Here is a 20,987-nt window from a genome sequence, read left to right as displayed (position 1 = left end):
AGCCTAGCATTGAACTTCTGAAGCTCCTGTTGTGGGCCTCTCAAGTGCAAGGATTATAGGTGGGGTCCACTATAGCCAGCTGTACAGATAACACTTTAAAATGATTACAGGTATTGCTTAGATTGAGCAGAGTGACTGGAGTTGGAGATCTCTGGGAAATGTTGATGTGTTTTATCAAATCACATGTCTCCACAAGGCTTTGCTGCTAGTGTTTTGTGTCTCTTTTATTGATGGTGGTTCCTTATGTTTTTTTTGTTTGTTTTGACAGGGTTTTGCTTTTTCCCAAGCTGGCCTCTGACTCCCGAATCTAAGTCCTATCTCGGCCTCTTAAGTAACAAGGACTACAGATATATACACCACCATACAGACAGATACACTACCATACAGACAGATATACCACCGTACAGACAGATACACAACCATACAGATGATACATCACCACATAGATATACCACCATGTATGGCCAGGAAAGCTTTTCAGTAGCAAATATGATTGGTTATGTTGCTTCTAAAGAGCATAATGCTAGAAATAAGAACATATGTTTCCAATTAAAAAGTTAAAAAAAAAAAAGCCAGGTGGTGTGGTGAACACCTTTAATCTCAGCACTTGGGAGGCAGAGGCAGGAGGATCTCTGTGAGTTCGAGGCCGGTCTGGTCTACAAAGAGAGTTTTAGGATGACCAGGGCAATACAGAGAAACCTTGTCTCAAAAAATCAAAACAAGCAGGGTGGTAGTGGCATACTCCTTTAATCCCAGCACTTGGAAGGCAGAAGCAGGCAGATCTCTATGAGTTCATAGGCCAGCCTGGTCTACAGAGCTAGTTCCAGGATAGCCAGGGCTACACAGAGAAACCCTGTCTTAAAAAAACAAAATTGAAACAATACAAAACAAAAAAACTATTGAACTAATGTTCAGAATCTTCCTATAATTCTGTATGTGTCTGTGTGCATGTTTATGTTTATGGATCCACATATGTGCATGTATGTATGGCTGTAGTGCATGCATATGTGTGGGTGTACGAAATGACTTTGCCCTTGCTCTACCACTGAGCTTCACCCCAGCTCTCCCTATAGCATTTGATAGCAACTTATTCATTTGTGCCTGGGGACAGACTTAGTGACAACTGGCTGGAAGCAGACAAGCAGCACTAGACAAACAGAGAAAAGCTAATAACACCTTCCAGTAGAGCTGAGCCTCTAATTCAAATTTTCAAACTTTAGAAAAGCAGGGAAACTCTTCCGAAAGATTTTATTTTTAAACTTTTGGCGGAAGTCCAAGATATAAAACTAAAAAAGCAAAAAACCCAAAGACAAAAACAGAACAAAGGCTAAGCTGAGGTTCTGAAAGCCTTGGGGGTCCCCCAGCATTCCCCAGCTGGGCGGCACCTCTGGAGACTGGCTGGGCTTAGATGGTCATGTATTGAAAGCCCTTGAGTCTGGCCCACCCTGCAGAAGAGGCAAGCAGAGCTCCAGGTGGAGGGGCTCACCGGCCTTGGTACTCTTACCCACTCTACCAGGATGACTCACAGGTTGCTACTTTCTCTAAAATAACCTGGGGACTCAGCAGATGGGATAGAACCCTGGCAGGGAGTCAACACCCTAATACATTCACATTCTCCAACTATCAGTTTGATCAAATTTCTGCCTTTTGCCTGCCTCCTCTTCCTTGTTTTGTGAAATAGGGACTCTCTTTGTAGCCTGGGATGGCCTTAAGCCTAAGACTCTTGCCTTGGTCTCCCAGGAATTTTTTTTTTCTTTTTTTTTGGTTTTTCGAGACAGGGTTTCACTGTATTGCTTTGGAGGCTGTCATGAAACTCACTCTGTAGACCAGGCTGGCCTTGAGCTCGCCTGCCTCTGCCTCCCAAGTGCTGGGATTAAAGGTGTGCGCCACCAACACCCAGCCTTTTTTTTTTTTTTTATGGCTTTTCTTTTTTTTTCTTTTCTTTTCTTCTTTTTTTTTCTCCTTCCTCCTCTCCTCTGGCTCCCCTAACACCCCCCCACACACACACACACACCTCCCATCTGCTACTTGGAAAGGGTAAGACCTCTCCTAGGAAGTCTACTAAGTCTGTCCCATCATCTAGTTGAGGCATTGCCTGCCTTTTCTTAATAATGGTCCTTGTTATGCAAAACTAATTGTTATGTCAAAGATCATAAACTCACCTACACACCTGAATTGCCAACATTTAAAAATCAGAATGTTTTACCTAAAAGTTTAGGCTTCAAGCTTTTTAGAAATCTGGTAACACTGAGCTCTTACGCTATACTCAATCCATCCTGAGTGAAGGCCACCTGTCTCTATTGCATTGTTACAACCTACTTATCTCTAATGGGTTACACTTGCTTGTGCCCATTTTTGTCTGTTCCCTGTGAACATCTATGTTTACTGCTGTGGTCCAAAGCTTATAGTCATGGAAGCTTTTGGAAGAAGTGAATTTTGGAACAAAGATAAATCAAGGGTCTGGAGGGGACCAATCGATCTCCAAGATGAAGGAAATGCTGTCAGAAATTCTGCTGTTTCCTCTGCATTTGAGAAGGAAACTCCAAGGCACTGGCTCAGGCCTGTAACTCCAAAACATGGAAAACTGAGGCAGAAGGATTATGCCAAGTTTAAAGCCAGGCATAGTGGCACATGACTTTAGTCCCAGCACCTGGAGACAGAGGCAGGCAGAGCTCTGTGAGTTTCAGGCCAGCCTGGTCTACATAGTGAGTTCCAGGCAAGCCAGAGAACCACCACCACCACCCCAAAACAAAACAGACCAAAAAAAAAAACAAAAAAACAAAAAAACAAAAACAAAAACAAAAACAGAAAAACAAACCAGATGAGTAAGTTCAAGGCCAGTTTGAACTACATAGTGAGTTCTAGGACAGCATGAATATTTATTTTTGGTTTATGCATTGGGTGCTTTGCCTGCCTGTTTGTCTGTGCGCCATGTGCATGCAGGGCCAGTGGAGGCCAGAAGAAACTGTTAGATCCCTTGCAACCAGAATGACAGAAAGCTAGCCACCAGGTAGGTGCTGGGAATTGAACCCAGGCCCTATGAAAGAGAGTCAGTGCTCTTGCTATTAACCACTAAGCCAGCTCTTAAAAACAAATCAAACAATCATAACAAAAGCAAACAAACAAACAAAAAAAAGGATGGAAAGGAAAGAGGGAAAGAAGAGGGCAACTCTTGAGCTTCTCACCTTGTTTGCTTTGCTGAGACTGTTGACTCTGCTTTCTGTACGTCACCAATGATAGACAACAGCACACTTCCTAACAGACCCAATTCCTCCTTCTCCCTCCTCCTCCAAGGAACATCATTAAACCACACAACAGAGAGGTGGGGCTTAGCTCAGGGCTGTGGCCTTACCTAGCCTATGCAAGCAGCCTTGGTTGATCTCCAATGAAACCAAACCACCAGCAATCTGTTTGCTACACCAAAGCACACCATTCCCAGCTCTGCAGTAAAAACAGGCTGGATTTCAGGGTTGTCCTTTTATTGCTCTCTCTCCCTCCTCTGCTCCAGGGCATAAAACTTCCTATTTGTTCATTGCCATATTCTCAGTACTGTGACAGTACCTGGACTCACAGTATGTACTCAATAAATGTTTGTTAAACAAATGAACTTGTCCTACCTAAGCCCACATAACAAAGCCACCATTACTTCAAAAGGTTTGGTAGTTTCTAATAAATGGTGATGACGAGTACATCTGTGTTACATTTTATTTATTATTTATTTTGGGGTGTGTGTAAGTATGTGTACACTCTTACTGTGGTGTGGGTGGTGGTCAGAGGATCACTTGCAGGAATTGGTTCTTCACTTTCTATCACATGGGTTCCTCAGATGGAACTCAGGCTGTCAGCCTTGGTGGCAAGCACCTTTAACACTGAGCCATTTCATAGGTCCATACCTAAACCTTTTCCTATTTCTTTTTTGTTTGTTCTGAGACAGGGTTTCTCTGTGTAACAGCTCTGGCTATTCTGGAACTCGCTCTGTAGACCATGTTGGCCTCAAATCACAGAGATTCCCCTGCCTCTGCATCCCAAGTGCAGGGATTAAAGGCATGCTTCACCACTTCCCGGTTTCCTACATCTTAATTATGGAACAGGATCTCAGTAAATTGTCCAGACTGGCCTGGACCATGCTGTATCCCCGTCAGGCTTCCAACTTCTGCCTCAGCCTTCCAAATACCTGGGATCATGGGCCTTAATTCCTGGGTTTAGCCATATACCCATCTTTTACAGTAAATGTGCACAGCTCCTTTCCTATTTTTAAGAATAAGAACCAAAGGAGCAGTGAGTTTGTAGAACCAACACCAGGCTCCAGCTGAGGACTTCCTGCTTTAGCCTTTTCTCCTCCACCACACTGCTGCTAGCTTCTCCAAAATAACCTACTGGCTAAATATACGACGCAGAAGCAGAACAGGGAAGCAATTTGGCAGGGATCAGCGCCCTGAAAATTGGCCTCTTCTTCTTTCTTTTTAAGAGTTTAGAAGAGATGTGAAATAGTCTAGGATGCCAAATGTGATGATTTCCTTCCTTCCCCAAATGCTAGACTGTATCTCTAGCATTGGGGGAGGGTGGGGAGGGGGGCACACAGAACCACCCCACATAGACACTGTGGCTTGTATTTTCATCAGGGACATCTTTACCCAGACTGTGATCCTTCCTTCCCTTCCTCTGAGCAAACCTGGATGTGAGTCGGCTATATAGTGAGAACCTCTCTCAGAACTGAGCCCTCACTCCTGGAAGAGGATGTTCCTAACTACTTTACAACACTGCCTCCAGCCATCCCTTGGGAAATGGCTGCTTACCACAGTATTCTATTGGTGTTTATGCCTTTTTACTATGTATGCTTGAGCTCCCTCAAAGTCACACTTGGAGAACTCTGCTTCATTTCCCAAATGCAAATCTCATAGAAACATACTCTTTGGTTCTAGTGTACTAACCCAGCATAGCATGAAGGTCAGATACAATCGACTGAGGATTCCTCAGGCCATCATGGATGAATGTATGGTACATGTGGACAGTAAGGAACAGTAAGACCACTTCGGCCCAATGAAAATACCCTATTCAGAACAGCTCTGATCACTGCTGAGACCAGAGACAGACACTGCTGGTTGAAACCTAAAACCCAGGACCTAACACATCAAAAGAAGTTAGAACACAAGAGTGGACCTTTCTTTGAAATACTTGAACTTATGAATTTTTCTGCATACTTTGTTGGTGCTGGGGTTCACACTAAGGCCTAGTGCAGGCTAAACAGGCCCTCTTTCACTGAACTATCTCAGGTGACTTCTGCTAGAGGTTGAGAGAGACCCTCCAGTCCCTTTGGACACAGCTTTCAGCAGAACCTCAAACCTAGTCTCTATAAGTTTCAAACTAAGCCAGTTGTAGTGGATCATGCCTAAAATCCCAGCACCTGAGAGGCTGATGCAGGAGGGTTTGAAACCAGCTTGGTATACATAGGAAGTTCTAGGCCAATCTGGACTATGAGATCTTAAAACACATACATACAAAATAACAAGGCATGGTGGTACCTGCCTTTAATCCCAGCACTCATGAGGCAGATGCAGACTCTATGAGTTCAAGGACAGTCTGGTCTACATGTAGACTTCCAGGACAGCCAGGACTACATAGAGAGACTTTGTCTCAAATAAAATAAAATAACAAAAACCAAAGCAAAACACAACCAAAAAAGTTAAAACTAGCCTAGAGAGTCACATTCACACAAGGCTTCATTACAGTGTAAGTATCAGCTAAGGCTGGGAAACATGCTAACCACAGCTTAAGGGGACTGTTTAGCCTATCTATGGAACACAAACAACACAACAAAATAGGAAAACTCTACAAAATGAACCAGAATGGGTTCCAAATAGGAAAATCAGGTTGTAGGATACCAGAGAAGGGGTGGGGCACAAATTAAGACTACATAGTTTCTGGACCTGGGGAAATGGCTCAAAGGGAAAGAATGGCTGCTGTGCAAACATGAAGCCTGAGCTGGACTCCTCAGCTCCCACATAAAAGAGCGGGGTTTGAGTAGGCACATCTGTAACCCCACAGCTGAGGGATGGAGACTGCTGCATCCTGGGAGCTCAATGAATAGCCAGCAGCCTCACTCCCCCCCCCAAAAAAAGAACCTCAGGTTCAGTGAGAGACATTGCCTCAAAGGAACAGAGTGATAAAGCAGGACACCTGATGTATGAGTATGTACCCCCTGCAACCTCATACACCACACTCTTATACCACACACTTACGTACCATACACACTCATATACCACACACACACACACACACACACACACACACACAAAATTTAAGTTTATAACTTCTTCAGTTTTTTGTTGTTGTTTGTGTGTGTGTGTGTGTGTGTGTGTGTGTGTGTGTGTGCTTCAGACAGGGACTCAGTATGTAGCCTTAGCCAGCCTAGAACTAGCTATGTAGATCAGGCTAAACTTAAAACTCATAGAGATTTGCCTGCCTCTACCTCCTGAGTGCTGGGATTAAACGCATGCACCACAACACCCAGCTGTATTTTTGTTTTAATATTTATTTTAACGTGTGCCTGGGTGTATGTATGGGGTCACGTGTGCAGGAACCCATGGAAGTGAGAAGAAAAATCAGATCCACTAGAATTGGAGATACTGATCATTGTGAGGAGGTGGGTGGGTGCTGACGGCTGAACCCAGGTCCTCTGGGTTAATTGAATTTTCAAAAATATAAAAAAAAAATGAAACAAAACAAAACAACGATTGTTTGCTTGTAGAAAGTAGTACTGGACGATTGGGATAGGCTGAGGGGACATCTCCCAGTCATCACTTTGAATTTTAAAGCAAGAAAATACAATTCCTATTCAAAATAAAGAAAAAGTAATTTTATTGCTATTTATTTATTTATTCTTGTATTTTTGAAAACGGGTCTCTCTACATAGCCCTGCCTATTCTGAAACTCACTATGTAGACCAGTCTGGCTTTTAACTCATAGAGATCTACCAAGGATTAAAGTGCTGTGCCACCACACCTTGCTTGAAAACTCAATTCTTTAAAGAGAAAATTACATTAAATAACTCAGTCATAGTGGTATACACACACCTATAACCCCTGCATTCAAGAGGGTGAGATAAGAATTGAGAGTTTAAAGACCTTGGGTTTTAACAAGGGGGAACAAACAAAAACGGAAAAAGAAACGATTCAGTGGCACACTTTAGAAATCCAACACTCTTACATCCAGATGGGAGGAGACGGGAGGGACATCTAGGATTTTGTGAGCCAGTGAGGCTGGAGAATGTAGTTCAGAAGAAAGGAGAGAACAAGCTACAAGGGAAAAAACAGCTTCCGAAAGCTGCCCTGACTCCACTCCCACAGGGCTTGGCCAGCACTTGTATTTGCAGGAAAAAAAAAAAAGACACACAAGCAAACAAAAAAAAAAAAACCCCAAAGCTGGGAGCATGAAGCTCAGTAGCAGGGAACTTGTCTGCCATGCATGAGGCCCTGAGTTCCTTTCCCAGTACTAAATAAAACCAAAAAGATTAAATTAGACAATATTTTTAAATTAATGAAGTTCTTGTTAATTCAGGAGATGCAGAGGGGGCATACATTCACCTTTCCCATAGAATTTCCTACAAGCTTTACTTCCATCAGAGCTCACTCCTGAAATCCCAGTCCTCAAGAGGCAGAGGCATGAGATTCCAGGTCAACAATACTATCTCATAAACAAAACAAAACAGGTCAATAAATGAGAATTTAAAAGATTCTCTCCTCCCGTGACAGTCTGATGCTCTGCCATACAGACTATAGACGGAGATGGCTGATTCAGAGGTATGCTTAATTTGGTCTGACAGTCAATGGCAGACATGACATCTTTCTTAGCTGCCATCAGGAAACAAACAGCCTGTCATCATGGCAGTGCAAGTTTTGATTTTACCATCAGGAAGGAGAAGCACAAGGAAAAACACCTTTGTTTTTGTCTTTATTGTTGTTTTTGGTTTCTGTATATGTGAAGGCCACAGGCCAGTATTCTGTATTTTCTCCAATTGCCTTCCATCACATATTTTGAATCATGGCCTCTTAACTGAACCTGGAGCTTGCGAGCTCAGCTAGACTGACTGACCAGCCATCTCCACTGGTCCTCCTAACATTCTGCTTACCCAGCTCTGGGATTACAGGCATGTGATACACAACACCAGGGTTTTATATTGTGTTAGTGTTACAAGCTGAGGTCAAGAACTTTGCCAACTGAGCCATCTCCCCATCTTCATTCATTCATTCATTTTTGGTTTTTTGAGACAGGGTTTCTCTGTGTAGCCCTGGTGGTCCTGGAACTCATTCTGAGGACCAGACTGATTTTGAATTCACAGAGTTCCACCTGCCTCTGCCTCCCAAATGCTGGGATTAAAGGCATGTGACACCACCACCCAGTTTAATATTATTAATGTAAGACAAGGTAATGTAAGAACACATAGGCCAGGCTGCATTTAGATTTACAATAATCCTCCTATGTTAGCCTCCTAATTGGTGTGACTATAGCAATGAGCCACCACACATACATTGTGCAAAATGTCTTTTGATAACTGTTTGTACTCAGAAGTGCAAATACAATCATTAGGATCAAACTGGTCAGAGCTCTCTAGTCCTATCTTCTCATCTGCTGGATAACTTAGCAGGTCCCCTAGCCTCTTGGAGTCTTAGTTGTCTGCTTAAAAATGGGTTTAACACTAGCTACAAAATGCTGTGAGAAGTAAGGACAGCTACACGAAGTGCTGTGCACAGAGCAAACTCCCAAGCCGGCATTCCCTGTCCTGAGCCTTGAGTCATCCTACTTTGAACAAGGGACACTTCATAGATGGGCTCACTCATCACACTCCTTGTCCTGTCTGCTCTTCTTTTCCTTCTTTCCATGCTAGATTGCTCATGTTGGCCAGGCTCTTCACTAAGCTACCCCCTTATCCTATAGGGTATATGGAGCCCATCAGTCTTACCATCCTCCTGCTTTGGTCTCTAAATGCTAGGATAACAGGTATGTACCATGGCCCAGTTTTCAATGAAACTGTTTTAATGCCATATGTGATAATACACACATGTAATCTCAACTTGCAGGAAGCTGAGGTAAGACAATAAAAGGGACAAGACCAAGGTAGACTTAAGCAGTAAGATTCGGTTTCAAACAATAGAAACTGTTTTAAGCCAGGTATGGTGGCACTCATATTTAATCCTAGCACTGGGGAGGCAGAGGCAGGCAGATCTCAGAGTTCGGGGCCAGTCTGGTCTACAAAGTGAGTTCCAGGATAGCCAGGGTTACGCAGAGAAACCCTGTTTTGAAAAACCAAAATGAAAATAAAGTAGAATTTAAAAAGGCCAAGTGTGATGGCACAGGCCTTTAATCCTCAAACTCAGGAGGCAGAGGCAGGAGGATCTTTGTGAGATTCAAGACAGTATGTTCTAAATACGGAATTCCAGGACAGCCAGGGAAACACAGAGAGATCCTTTTTAAAAGCAAAACAAAAATACAATAATAGTGTAAACTACAGCAGTTGTTATAATCTGAGACAGAGGACTCAAAATGAGAACCCACTGGTGAACAAGGCAGGTTTGGTCCATTCCTTCAAACTTAAACAGGCCTAAAATCATATGCCACTTATCCTAAATGCAGACAAACTAAGACTTAAGTAAATTAAATGAAGAGCTAGGAAGGCATCAACTGGGATGCTGCATTTACACATCACATGGGAGGCTGGACAAAATAGATCTAAAAGGCAACACTAGAGACCAAAACTATGCACAGCATCAATAAAGACCAGTCTGTGAGTGACAGCTTTAGAGTAGAAACCACAGCTTCTCCATTATTAAGCCACCAGCATCAGTCAGATCCAGACCTTCTGGAAACTTCAGAGCCCCATAGTATAAGAATACACTCTAAAAGTCCACTATCATTAGCCCAATAATTCTTGAACCCCCATCATCTCCAAGCTTTCATTCTTTATGATGTTGTCCTTGCCTGGCCTACAAATGGATCTTTCTGCAAATGTCACATCTGGAAGGCATGATAGAGTTAATAAGAAAATGTCATGTCCCCTAAGCCACTACCATTTGCATCACTGCTTATAAATCTTAAGCAAGTCCAGGGTGTCTTGGTGGGGTGTCAAGTATAGACTCTAGTGGAGACTACAATGGGGAGTAGCTTCAGAAAGCAATATAAAGAATTGTCTAAGGGGTGGTGCTTAGAGCTAAGTGTGGAGACACATACCTATAATCCCAGGACCTGGGAAGCTGAGGCAACTGGGTTTCATAGTGAGTACTAGCAGCCAGGATTATATGTTCAAGAACAAACAAATTTAGGATGGTTCAGTGATAAAGAAGTTACTTACCTAGCATGTATAAGACCCTACATTCCCCTGAAATTTTCAATTAATTTTTAAATTACATTTATCTACTATTTTTTTATTTTGTGCATGTGATAGGGAAAGAAGCCAGAGGACTACTTCTGGAAGTCAGTTTTCTCCTTCTACCATCTGGGTCCCAGGAACTAAACTCAGGTCATCAGCCTTGGCAGCAAGCCACCAGACCCACTGTGCTGGCTGTTCTTATGTCAACTTGACACAAGCTACAGTCATTCACGAAGAAGGAACCTCAGCTGAGAAAGTGCCCCCAACAAACTGGCCTGTAGACAAGCCTATGGGGCATTTCTTAACTGATGATTGATATGGGAGGGCCCATTCCACAGGGCCTGGTGGTACCATCCCTGGGCTGGTGGTCCTGGATGCTGTAAGAAAGCAACTGCAAGCCAGTAAACAGCACTCTTCCAGGGCCTTGAACTCCTGCCCTGACTGCCTTCTATGATGGGCTGTGGTATGGAAATATGATATGAAATAAACCCTTTCATCTCCAAACTGCTTTTGGTTAAGGTGTTTCATCACAGCAATAGGAATCCTAACCCTTTAAGACATTCATTGAACCATCTCACCAGCCCAGTAATGCTTTAAACTAAACAAAGTCTGTGACTTAGAAGGGATGCAACTAAAGGGCGCTGAGCTTCAGGCATAGTGTCATGATAAATCTATGGTTGTTGTGGTTGTTTCAATGTAATTGGCCTCCATAATCTCCTAGGAGTGGGACTATTAGGAGGCGTGGCTTTGTGGAGTGGGTATGGCCTTGTTAGAGGAAGAGTGTCACTGTGGAAGTGGGCTTTGAGGTTTCCTATGCTCAAGATACTACCCAGTGTCTCAGTTGACTCCCTGTTGCCTGCAAGATGTAGGACTCTCAGCCACTCCTCCAGCATCACATCTGCCTACATGCTGCCATGCTCTCCACCATGCTGATAATGAACTGAAAGTGTAAGCAAGCTACCCCAATTAAATGTTTTTCTTACAAGAGTTGCCATGGTCATGGTATCTCTTCATAGCAATAGAAGCCCCAAGACAGTTGTCTAATTTCTTTCATCATTCTTTCAATCCAGGTAACTAGCTCCTTCCCTACCATCTAGCACATTTGAGGTATTAACTTCCTAAATTCACATCCATACTTAAAACCTGAGGGCTGGAGAGATGCCTTAGTGATTAAGAGTACTTGTTCATATTTGCATAGGACAAGGGTTCAAGTTGCAGGATCTACATGGTGGTGCACAACCATCTGTAACTCCAGTTCCAGAGAATCTGATACCATCTCCTGATCTCCTCAGGCACCATGCGTGCACATTTGTGCACTTGCACGCACACACAAACACACACATGCACACACACCATTCACACATTGAAAGAAAAATGAGCCGGGCGTTGGTGGCACATGCTTTTAATCCCAGCTCTCGGGAGGCAGAGACAGGTTGATCTCTGTGAGTTCGAGGTCAGCTTGGTCTCCAGAGCGAGTGCCAGGATAGGCTCCAAAGCTACACAGAGAAACCCTGTCTCAAAAAACAAAAAACAAAAAACAAACAAAAAAAAAAAAAAACAAAAAAAAAAGAAAAATGAACATATCTTAAAAAAAAATAAAACAAAAGCTAGGGACTAGGGATACAGCTCACTTGTTAAGAGTGCTAGCCTTTCATGCATGAAAACCTGAAGCTGATCCTGAACATAGCCAGATATTATGGTACAGACCTATAGTCCCAGCACTGGAGAAGTGGATGTCAGAAGACCATATGTGCAATGCCATCTTGATTGTGAGTTCAAGCTCAGTTTGAGCGACATGAAGCCTTGTCTTTAAAATAAATGAAAACTCTGCTTGGGCTGAGGGCATGGCTTGGTAGAGCTTGCCTAGCATAAGACCCTGTCTTTGAGGGGGAAACAAACACAAACAAAACTAAAGATTGTGCTTCATCTGAAGATTTTTACCTAAACTATGATAAACATGCAGCATTTTTATGTAATGTAATAAAACAATGTGTGGCTAACCTATGGAGCTGTCTGTTTGATATGGTAGATGACCCTATAGTCAGACGTGACACAGTTTCTCTTGTCCTCTCCCTCTACCCTTTTCGAGACTTCAAATCCTCTGTGTAGCTGAAGAATGCTATGAACTTCTGACTGCCTCCCCCACTCTAATTCCAAAGTACTAGGATTACAGGTGCAAACCACCAAACCTGGATCTCAGCTCTTGCTTTAATATTATTTATTTGTTTTTGTTATATTATGGGTATGGGTGTTTTGCCTACATATATGTCTATGTACTAGGTATGTGTCTGGTACCCCTGGAGCCCTTTGGAACTGGATTTACAGACAGTTATGAGCCACCTTATGGGTGCTGGGAATTGAATCTGGGTCCTCTGGAAGAGCAGCCAGTGCTTAACCTCTGAACCATCTCTCCAGCCCTTCTTCATTTTAATTTTTTTTTAACTCTTTATTTTGAAACAGGGTCTCACTAGGTTATCCTGGCTGGCTTTGAACTTTTGATCACTCTGCCTCAGCCTTCCAATTACCTGTGATTCCAGGCCTGAGCCACCAAGAGCTGGCTCAAGAACTTATCGTTATACATAATGAATAAACCCTACAGGAACCATCTGATTTAATATGGACACTATGATTCGGTGGAGGGGTTCTACTAAAATACCCACCCTACTGATGAAGGGCTTAACTCTGCAAGGTCACAGCACTGTTGGCTGTGAAGGAAGGTTTTAAAGAATGCCTCTGAGTTCAGAGCTCTTTCCAATTCAAAAGGGACTGTGATCTTTGGCTAACAGTCACCTTTTTCAGGCATTATGCCCAGGGACGGGGCTTCAAGTTTGACTCTGAACGCTTCTCTCTTAGTCTCTTTTCCCACAGCACCCCCATCACCCTCCCATTCAGAGGACAAAAAGACTGCCACAGGACTGCCACAAAGAACCCATACACAAGATAAGCAGAGGACGGTCTGTGGGTGATGTGTGGATGGGAACTAGCCTCTCTGTGGGGTGGAGGGGCAGTTTTCCTGGGATGCTGATTGACCGGATGAGTCATTAAGGTTTATCCCGTCATTTGCATCATTTCTTACTTCTCCCCTTCGGGTGGGTGGTAATGTCACCAGCCACAATGGCATGCGCCACTTTACCCCCTCACAGCAGACCTGGCCTTGAGCTGACAGTACCCAGGCAGGAAGCCTGCATGCAGCTCCTAGTGGCTGGCTGTCAGCTTTCCCAGCTGACTCAGCTGGCCACCACCCTCTTAGGCCACCCGCCCGCCTCCAACCTCTTAACTTTCCATTTCCAGGCCTCTGCTGCTGGCTCCCGGGGAGGGAGCACCCCTCCCGCTGCCCAGGGCGCCTGTCTGTAGCCCGGGCTGCCAGGGCACCATGCCCATTGCCTGGCGGGCTGGTCTCCGGACAATTACAATCTTCAGTCACAGAGTTCGGAATATAGGTCAAGGTGCTCTCGGAAGGGCCCAGGGGAGGATCACCTGACCCGGAGGTGTGGTGACTCAGCGGGAAGGATGGGGGAAGGAGGGGCAGCTCTGGAATCTCCCCGCCTGCGGGGCCTGCAGGAGAAAGAGGAGGTCAAGTTGCCTGTCTGGCTGATTATCAGCAGAGGAGGAAGAAGCTGCTGGAGACCCAGGGAAGGATAAGATGACCTGTGGTGACCTATCTGAGGTGGCATCCAAATCCTCTCCAGAGCAGCTGTCATCCCAAGAGCAGCTAAAATCGCCCGCCTCCCACTGTCTCTGCGGCTGTGAACACCTCATTAGCTACCTCCCTGCCAAAGTGAGAAACCAAATTAACATCCTGGATCAATCCAGACTCCATTCACCCAGACCTCCAGAGAAACCAAGGCCACTGGCATATCACACAGAGGCAGCTACCCCTATCGGAGACAATCTGATTGTGCCCCGCTCTGTCCCGATTTTGAATATGAAAATCACTAACCCATTTTATTGTAGGTGTCCACATGGCAGGAGGCTTCTTTCCGGGGAGAGGCAGCAGCTGCTTGCTCTGTCCCAGACTCACTTCCTCTGGCTCCAGCTGCTGGTTCCTACTGGCCAAGCAGGGAGTTTCCTCATACTTGGGGTTCTGGCTAGCTGTGCTAGCCACCCTCACCTCCCACCCCCAGCCGCCCTCTCACCACCCTCTTTGGGTAGTGCTGCCGGGACTCCCTGGTTCCATGAGTCACAGCCAGGCTGGAGACAGACAGCAGGCTTCCTTTATTAAATCAGCCTCCTGCCATGCTCACCACAGAGGGAAGCTATAATTACTTGTTTGGCCCAGCTCTGAGAACTGAGCGAGCCACAGATGATGCTTCACTGGGAGGGAAGTTCCTGCTTTCTGCATCTATCTAGTGTACCACCACCTCTTTGGTAATAAGCATAACTGCCAGGGGTTAAGGACCTGTTATAGAAATATCTGATGTTTTGCCTATGTAATGGGGTGCCTTGGGTCGGGGCACCCAAGGCTGAAAATGCCAGCTATATGCAAGCTGCCAGAAGTTTTCTGTTGTTTTGTTTAGAATACAAAGGCACTCTGCTTCTTTGCCAGAGTCTATACTTGACGAGGCAGACTGTTCATTGCTGCTTTTCAAGAGACAAAGGAAAAGAAAGTAAGATTGCTCTGGGTGTCCAGGTTATGGCTGTTTTTAATCTTCTGGCACAATAAGCACAAAATCTTAGGCTTCTCCACTTCTTAACCAATAAGCACAAAATCTCAGGCTTCTCCGCTTCTTGACCAATCTAGAGAAGTGTTTGAAATATGAAAAACTCGCTGGCTACAAAATTTTAAAAAGCACAAAATTCAAATACTAAAGTCGGTTTTCATGAACTGCCACATTTCCTATCCATTCATTCATTCATTCATTCATTCTTGCATTTCAGTTATCTCAATGACATTTTTGGGGTGACCTGTGTGCCAGGCATCAAGAAAACATGAGTGCTGAGTCAACAAGGTATAGACAGTTATTCAGGTCAGTAAAAGATACAGTAATAATCCCAGTACTTGGAAGGCAGAGGCAGGTGGATCTCTGTGAGTTTGAAGTCAGCCTGGTCTACAGAGCGAGTTCCAGGACAGGCTCCAAAGCTACAGAGAAACCCTGTCTCGAAAACCAAAATTAATAATAATAATAATAATAATAATAATAATAATGATAATAATAATAATAAGTGACCTAGATAGTACAATAGAGGTAGTAACCGTGATTAATAACAGAAAAAATAGTAACAAGGTATGGTTGTTGTTGTTGTTGTTTTTTAAATAAAGAAGGAATTCTTGAATACCTCTTTACACTTGAAAACAATCTGTAGGTTAGGTCTGTCTCATGCCTGATGACTACTGAGAAACCTAACTGATTATGACCTAGATGAGCTATATTTAAAATTTTGAAAGTCTTTAAGCTTTTTTTTTTTAAACTTTATTTTATGTGCATTGGTGTGACAGTGTCAGATACCCAGGAAATGGAATTACAGACAGTTGTGAGCTGCCATGTGGGTGCTGGGAATTGAACCTTGGTCTTCTGGAAGAGCAGACAGTGCTCTTAATCACTGAGCCATCTCTCCAGCCACTTTAAGCTTTGTTTATAAGCAAAAATTGTGAGTCCATTTAAAACATATTTGACACGGCCCTTCCTATGGTTATGGATAGAAAAAACTTCATTAAAGAATTTACTGGAGGACTGGCAAGATGGCTCAGCAGTTACAAGTGATTGCTGCTATTGCAGAGGACCTGAGTTCAGTTCTTAGCATCCACCTCTAACTCCATCTCCAGGGGATTTGATGCCTCCTTCATTACATAAGTTAATGGCATATTGCCAGTTGAGAGACATTTCACAGGCATACTGTACTTCATTCAACCCTCAAGGTCCCCACTGAACTACCAAACAGCTCCAAACCTTATTCAGGCAGACAGCAGGCACAAAGTGAACACAATGGTTACCCTTTAGAACTCCAGTTGGGATGAATAGCAAAGATACAAATCAACAAGGTCATTGTTGTGGGGATTGTAAATTGGTAAATTCATACTATTTTCCAGAAGACCTGTGTAACAATGTCCAGATCTTCTCATTCAGTGTAACAGAAAGCGGTAACAACCCAACTGTCTATTAATGGGAGAATAAATATGAATGGGACACAAAAAAGGGAACTGCAGTATAGCAGCAGAAACAAATAGAATGTAACTCTACACAGCAACATGCATGAATTCTAGAAACCTAATAGTATAAGGGAAGCAGTGCATTCCAAAAGGCTACATGTAGCAGGGTATTCTTTTAAGAGAGAGAAAACAATATTTCTTTTAGAAAAATGTATGAAATAAAAGCAAAGAAATAGCAAACCCAAAATTCAGGATGGGTAGGAAAGGGAAGGCAATGGAGAGGGATAATGGGTGGTGGGGGATCTGCAGTGGGCTCAACAGATTCTAAGCATATAGGCAAACCTAAATGATCCGATATGAATGGTACAGGGTCCAGTCAAACACGCAAGGCTGTTGAGAGTCAGCAATAATGAAAAACCCCATGCATTTGGGTTCGATAAAAAAGGAAAAGGAAGCCAGGCTTGGTGGCACAATCCTTTAAATACGGTACTTGAGAGGCACAGGCAGGTGGATCTCTGTGAGCATGAGGCCAGCCTGGTCTACAAAGTGAGTTCCAGGATGCTGTGGCTGTTACAAAGAGAAACCTTGTCTTCAGTCCCCCCCCCCCAAAAAAAAACCTACCCTACCCTTGGGACTGGGAAAAAACTGACCTTAGATGTGGGAAGCCTTTGGTCCTTTCTCAGCTAATGATGTTGTGAAACCTCAGAACTGTTACCCGGGGTCAGGAAGTAGAGTGAATTTAACTGATCAGGAAACTCCTAGCCTGGTCATTCAAAGGACCCCCCCTCCCCCCGTGTGTGTGAGTGTGTGTGTGTGTGTGTGTGTGTGTGTGTGTGTGTGTGTGTGTGTGTGTTTCTTGTTGTTTGTTTTTTGTTTTATTTTATTTGGGTTTGGTTTTTGTTTTTTCAAGACAGGCTTTCTCTGTGTAGCCCTGGCTGTCCTGGAACTCACTCTGTAGACCAGGCTGGCCTCAAATTCAGAGATCCACCTGTGTCTGCCTCCCCACGGCTGGGATTAAATGCAAATGCTGACCCTGGCCTTTGCCAGTCTTGCCCCAGCCACTTCCCCTGGCAGGACTTTCATTTCCTCTATGGTGTACTCTTAGCTAGCACTAGTCTTGTCCTGCCCGGGCACTGCCTGGGGGACATTGGTGTGGACAATAGAGCTTCTTCCAGCTCCAGAGGTGATCGCAGGGGTTGCAGAGCCTGGGGTCCTAGCCATCTTCTCTCCTGCTCTGATCAGCCCAGGGGGCAGAGTTCTCAGGAAGCCAGCTTCCTGCTGTCATGACACTGCCCCCTGGTTCTCTTTATCTTTACAAGAAGGGTTCCTCTGGACCCACAAAGTTAGCACCAGACAAGGGAACATATTGTCAGCTCTTGCTGACAGACATACTTCATGGGCTGGAGCTCTGACAAGCTGACAAAGGACAGTCTTTAGAGTCTGTTGGACTGGGGCTCTCATGGCTTTGGCAGCTGCTTTTGTACTCCTCCTCTGCACCCGCAAACAATCGTCAGTGCCTGTCTTCAGAGTGCTGGAGCCAGGAAAAGCCCTCCCTGGTCAGCATCTCCCTGTTTCCATTAGCTTACGTGTGGAAATCTCTGCTTTCTATTTGTACAAGATCAGCTACCATATTGCCCTTTCTTAAGTAAAATACATTAATGAGAACCATGTAACACAACAGGAAACAAAAAAAGCTTCATCGCTTCACCCTCAGGACCAAGGACAGTGTCTGGAACATAGTAGGTGTTCAATTAATAGGTAAGACTGATGATGATGATGATGATGATGATGATGATGATGATGATACTAACATTAACTGCATCTTGCCAAAGACTCTGATTAGACCTTATATGGATAATCCCAATTGAATTTGACAACAACTCAGTGAAAGAGATCCTGTAGTTATTAGTCCCATTTTGCAATTCAAAGAAGTCAGTAATTTTTCCCAAGGTCGCACAGCCAAGTAAAGAAATTATTAAGCAAGTTTTATGAATTGACAAATTCACAGATCCAGGACCTAAAAGTACAACACATGTGGACCTGGTGCTCTGGATTTTGGTATCTTCCTCTTCCTAAGACTACAGAATTAAAGGGTACATGCGTTGAGAAACTAATTTCAATCTGTATACAGGAAACAACCTTGGTGGCCTGTTTGCTTGCTAAGAAAACAGTAGGGATTTTTTTTTTTCAAATAATGAGATTCATGGGGTGGGGGTGGGGGGATGCCTGGTTGGGTAGGTGTGGGATACACCTGGTAGATGAAGCTGAGGTATACAAGATGAATGCTGATAGTTTCGCTGAGAACTGTACACACTCTCTCTCTCTCTCTCTCTCTCTCTCTCTCTCTCTCTCTCTCTCTCTCTCTCTATCTCTCCCACAGGGGTGCACCTGCATGGAGGTCGGAGGACAGCTGTGAGAGTTGGTTTTCTACTTCCATTATATGGGTTCTGGGAATCAAACTCAGGCTTCAAGTTTTGGCAGCAAGTACCTTTATCCAGTGAGCCATCTTACCAGCCCAATTTATGTTTCTTTTTTGTGATAAAAACATGCTTTCTCAGACTGGAGAGATGGCTCAGGGGTTAAGAGCACTGGCTACTCTTACAGAGCATCTGGGTTCAGCTCCTAGCACCCACACAGCTGCTAAGACCTTTCTATAACTCCAGTTCCAGGGCATCTAACACCTTCTTCTAGCTTCTTTGGGCACTGCATGAACTTGGTGCACAGACATACATGCATGAATACATGTAAAATAAGATTTTGAAAAAGGAAAATATGTTCTCACCAGTACTAAAACAACAATAAAAATAATGCATTGTATTTTACTCATTGAAATATTTATTTAAGGGACTGGAGAAATGGCCCATTGGTAAAAAAAGTCCACTCCTGCTCCAGATCACCCCAGTCTGTTCCCAGCAACCACACTGCGTGGCTCATAACCACCAGTGACTTCAGCTCCAGAGAATCCAGTTGGCCTCTACAGGCCCTGTACTCACACATATACCCACACAGAGACACACGAGTGTACATAATTGAAAGAAGTAAATAGTTTTAAAATATATAAATGATGCACACGTGTAATCCCAGCATCCAAGAGATGAGACAGCAGGAACCTAAGTTCAAGACGAGCTTATGCTATAAAGCAAGACACTGCTTCTAAAATGAATGAATGAATGAAAAACTACGTGATGTGGGGGTGGAGGGAGGTTGAGAAAAGGTCATGGGCTGGACTCTCTTCAGCAACATCGCTTCCAAGACTACAGCCTGAGCCAGGCTGCAGCTCTCCAGGGCTTGGCTGGTTTACTGGAGATGAACGGCAGCCCCCGACCTTCCCAGGGCGTGACAGCCAATGAGCCTGATTCGCAGCTGGGGGCAAGTGTTTGCCTTGGCAGTTGGCAGCACCGCCTGCCTCCCAGCCTTCCTCAGCAGAGAATCATTATGCAGTTTGCTCACATGCCCTATGCATTTTAATGAATGAGTCAGGGGACAGACTCAATTTGAAAGAGGAATCGCTGCTCTCGGAGTTGGGTGAAGGGCTCTCAAGGGATGGTCTAGCAGCTTAGATATTACAAGAAAAGGAAAGAGGGATGCAATCTCCCTTTAGCAAAGAGAGAGAGAAAGAGGTCTGGGGGAGAAAGGTGAAAAGGAAATGAGGGAGGGAGGGAGGGATGGAGGGAGGGAGCAATTGAGTGAGAGCAGGGAGAACGACAGGAGGGAGGGAAGATGGAGGGGCAGAAATAACTGCCTAGAGCTCAGGAAACGGTCCTGGAACACACTGCCTGCCAGAACCCCCTGCTCCTTCACCCTCCACTTACTTGCTCCAACCATTTGGCACCTCTGAAGCACCGACACACTAGGCAGGGACCTCGAAGAGAAGAGAAGCAAAATTCCTTGTATAGAACTGAATCTTGATCAGGTTAGAAACACTGTGGTGGGGGTTGGAGACATGGCTTAGCAATTGAGAGCACATACTGCTTTTCCAGAGGACCTAGGTTCAATTCCCAGCACCTACATGGCAGCTCAGAGCTGTCTGTAACTCCAGTACCAGGCGATCCAACACCCTCACACAGATATATATGCAAAACACCAACACACATGAAATAAAAATGAATTTAAAAAGAAAGGAAGGAAGGGAAGGAGGGAGGGAGGAAGGAAGGGAGGAAGGGAGAAAGGAAAGAAGGAAGGAAGGAAGGAAGGAAGGAAGGAAGGAAGGAAGGAAGGAAGACTACCGTGGGTCTGGGAAGGGTGAGGGACAGAGGAGGTAGTGGTCACTCTCTTTCCTGTGACCACACCCCTGAACAGCAGAAGTTGCTCCATGAAGATCAAGAGTACCAATTCTCCAGCACTTCCTACTGGCCAGATGCAGGGCAGTGTGGGCCAATTAGTATCTTGTCAAATTCCCATGACTGTCCCAGGAGGCGGGTCTTGTTACTGTCACATTTTTTAGACATGAGGAAACTGAAGTGGAGAGAGCAGCTCGTCCAAGGTCACCCAGGGATTTGAACTCAGCCCTGTCTGACTCCAGAGCTCCTGGCAGCT

General features: G+C 44.4%; 1 protein-coding gene across 7 annotated transcripts in view; it reads right to left on the bottom strand.

The window, feature by feature from the left end:
• The window catches only part of Chd9 (chromodomain helicase DNA binding protein 9), a 231,300-nt gene that overhangs the window by 169,306 nt on the left and 41,007 nt on the right, over positions 1 to 20,987 (bottom strand). The window contains exon 1 of one of the 7 annotated variants that reach the window (XM_027405567.2): positions 14,304 to 14,423. The exons of 5 other annotated variants lie outside the window; for them this stretch is intronic. The gene's annotated coding sequence lies outside the window, so the exon portion shown is untranslated. Of the gene's footprint in view, positions 1 to 14,303; positions 14,424 to 20,987 lie in introns of those variants that run through there. One more of the 7 variants, XM_027405563.2, reaches the window with a different exon arrangement.

This window comes from Cricetulus griseus, chromosome 3, assembly GCF_003668045.3.
Source record: "Cricetulus griseus strain 17A/GY chromosome 3, alternate assembly CriGri-PICRH-1.0, whole genome shotgun sequence".
Classification (NCBI taxonomy): Eukaryota; Metazoa; Chordata; class Mammalia; order Rodentia; family Cricetidae; genus Cricetulus; species Cricetulus griseus.
The sequence above is the reverse complement of the archived record's forward strand: the minus strand, read 5'-3'. Positions and strand labels throughout refer to the sequence as shown.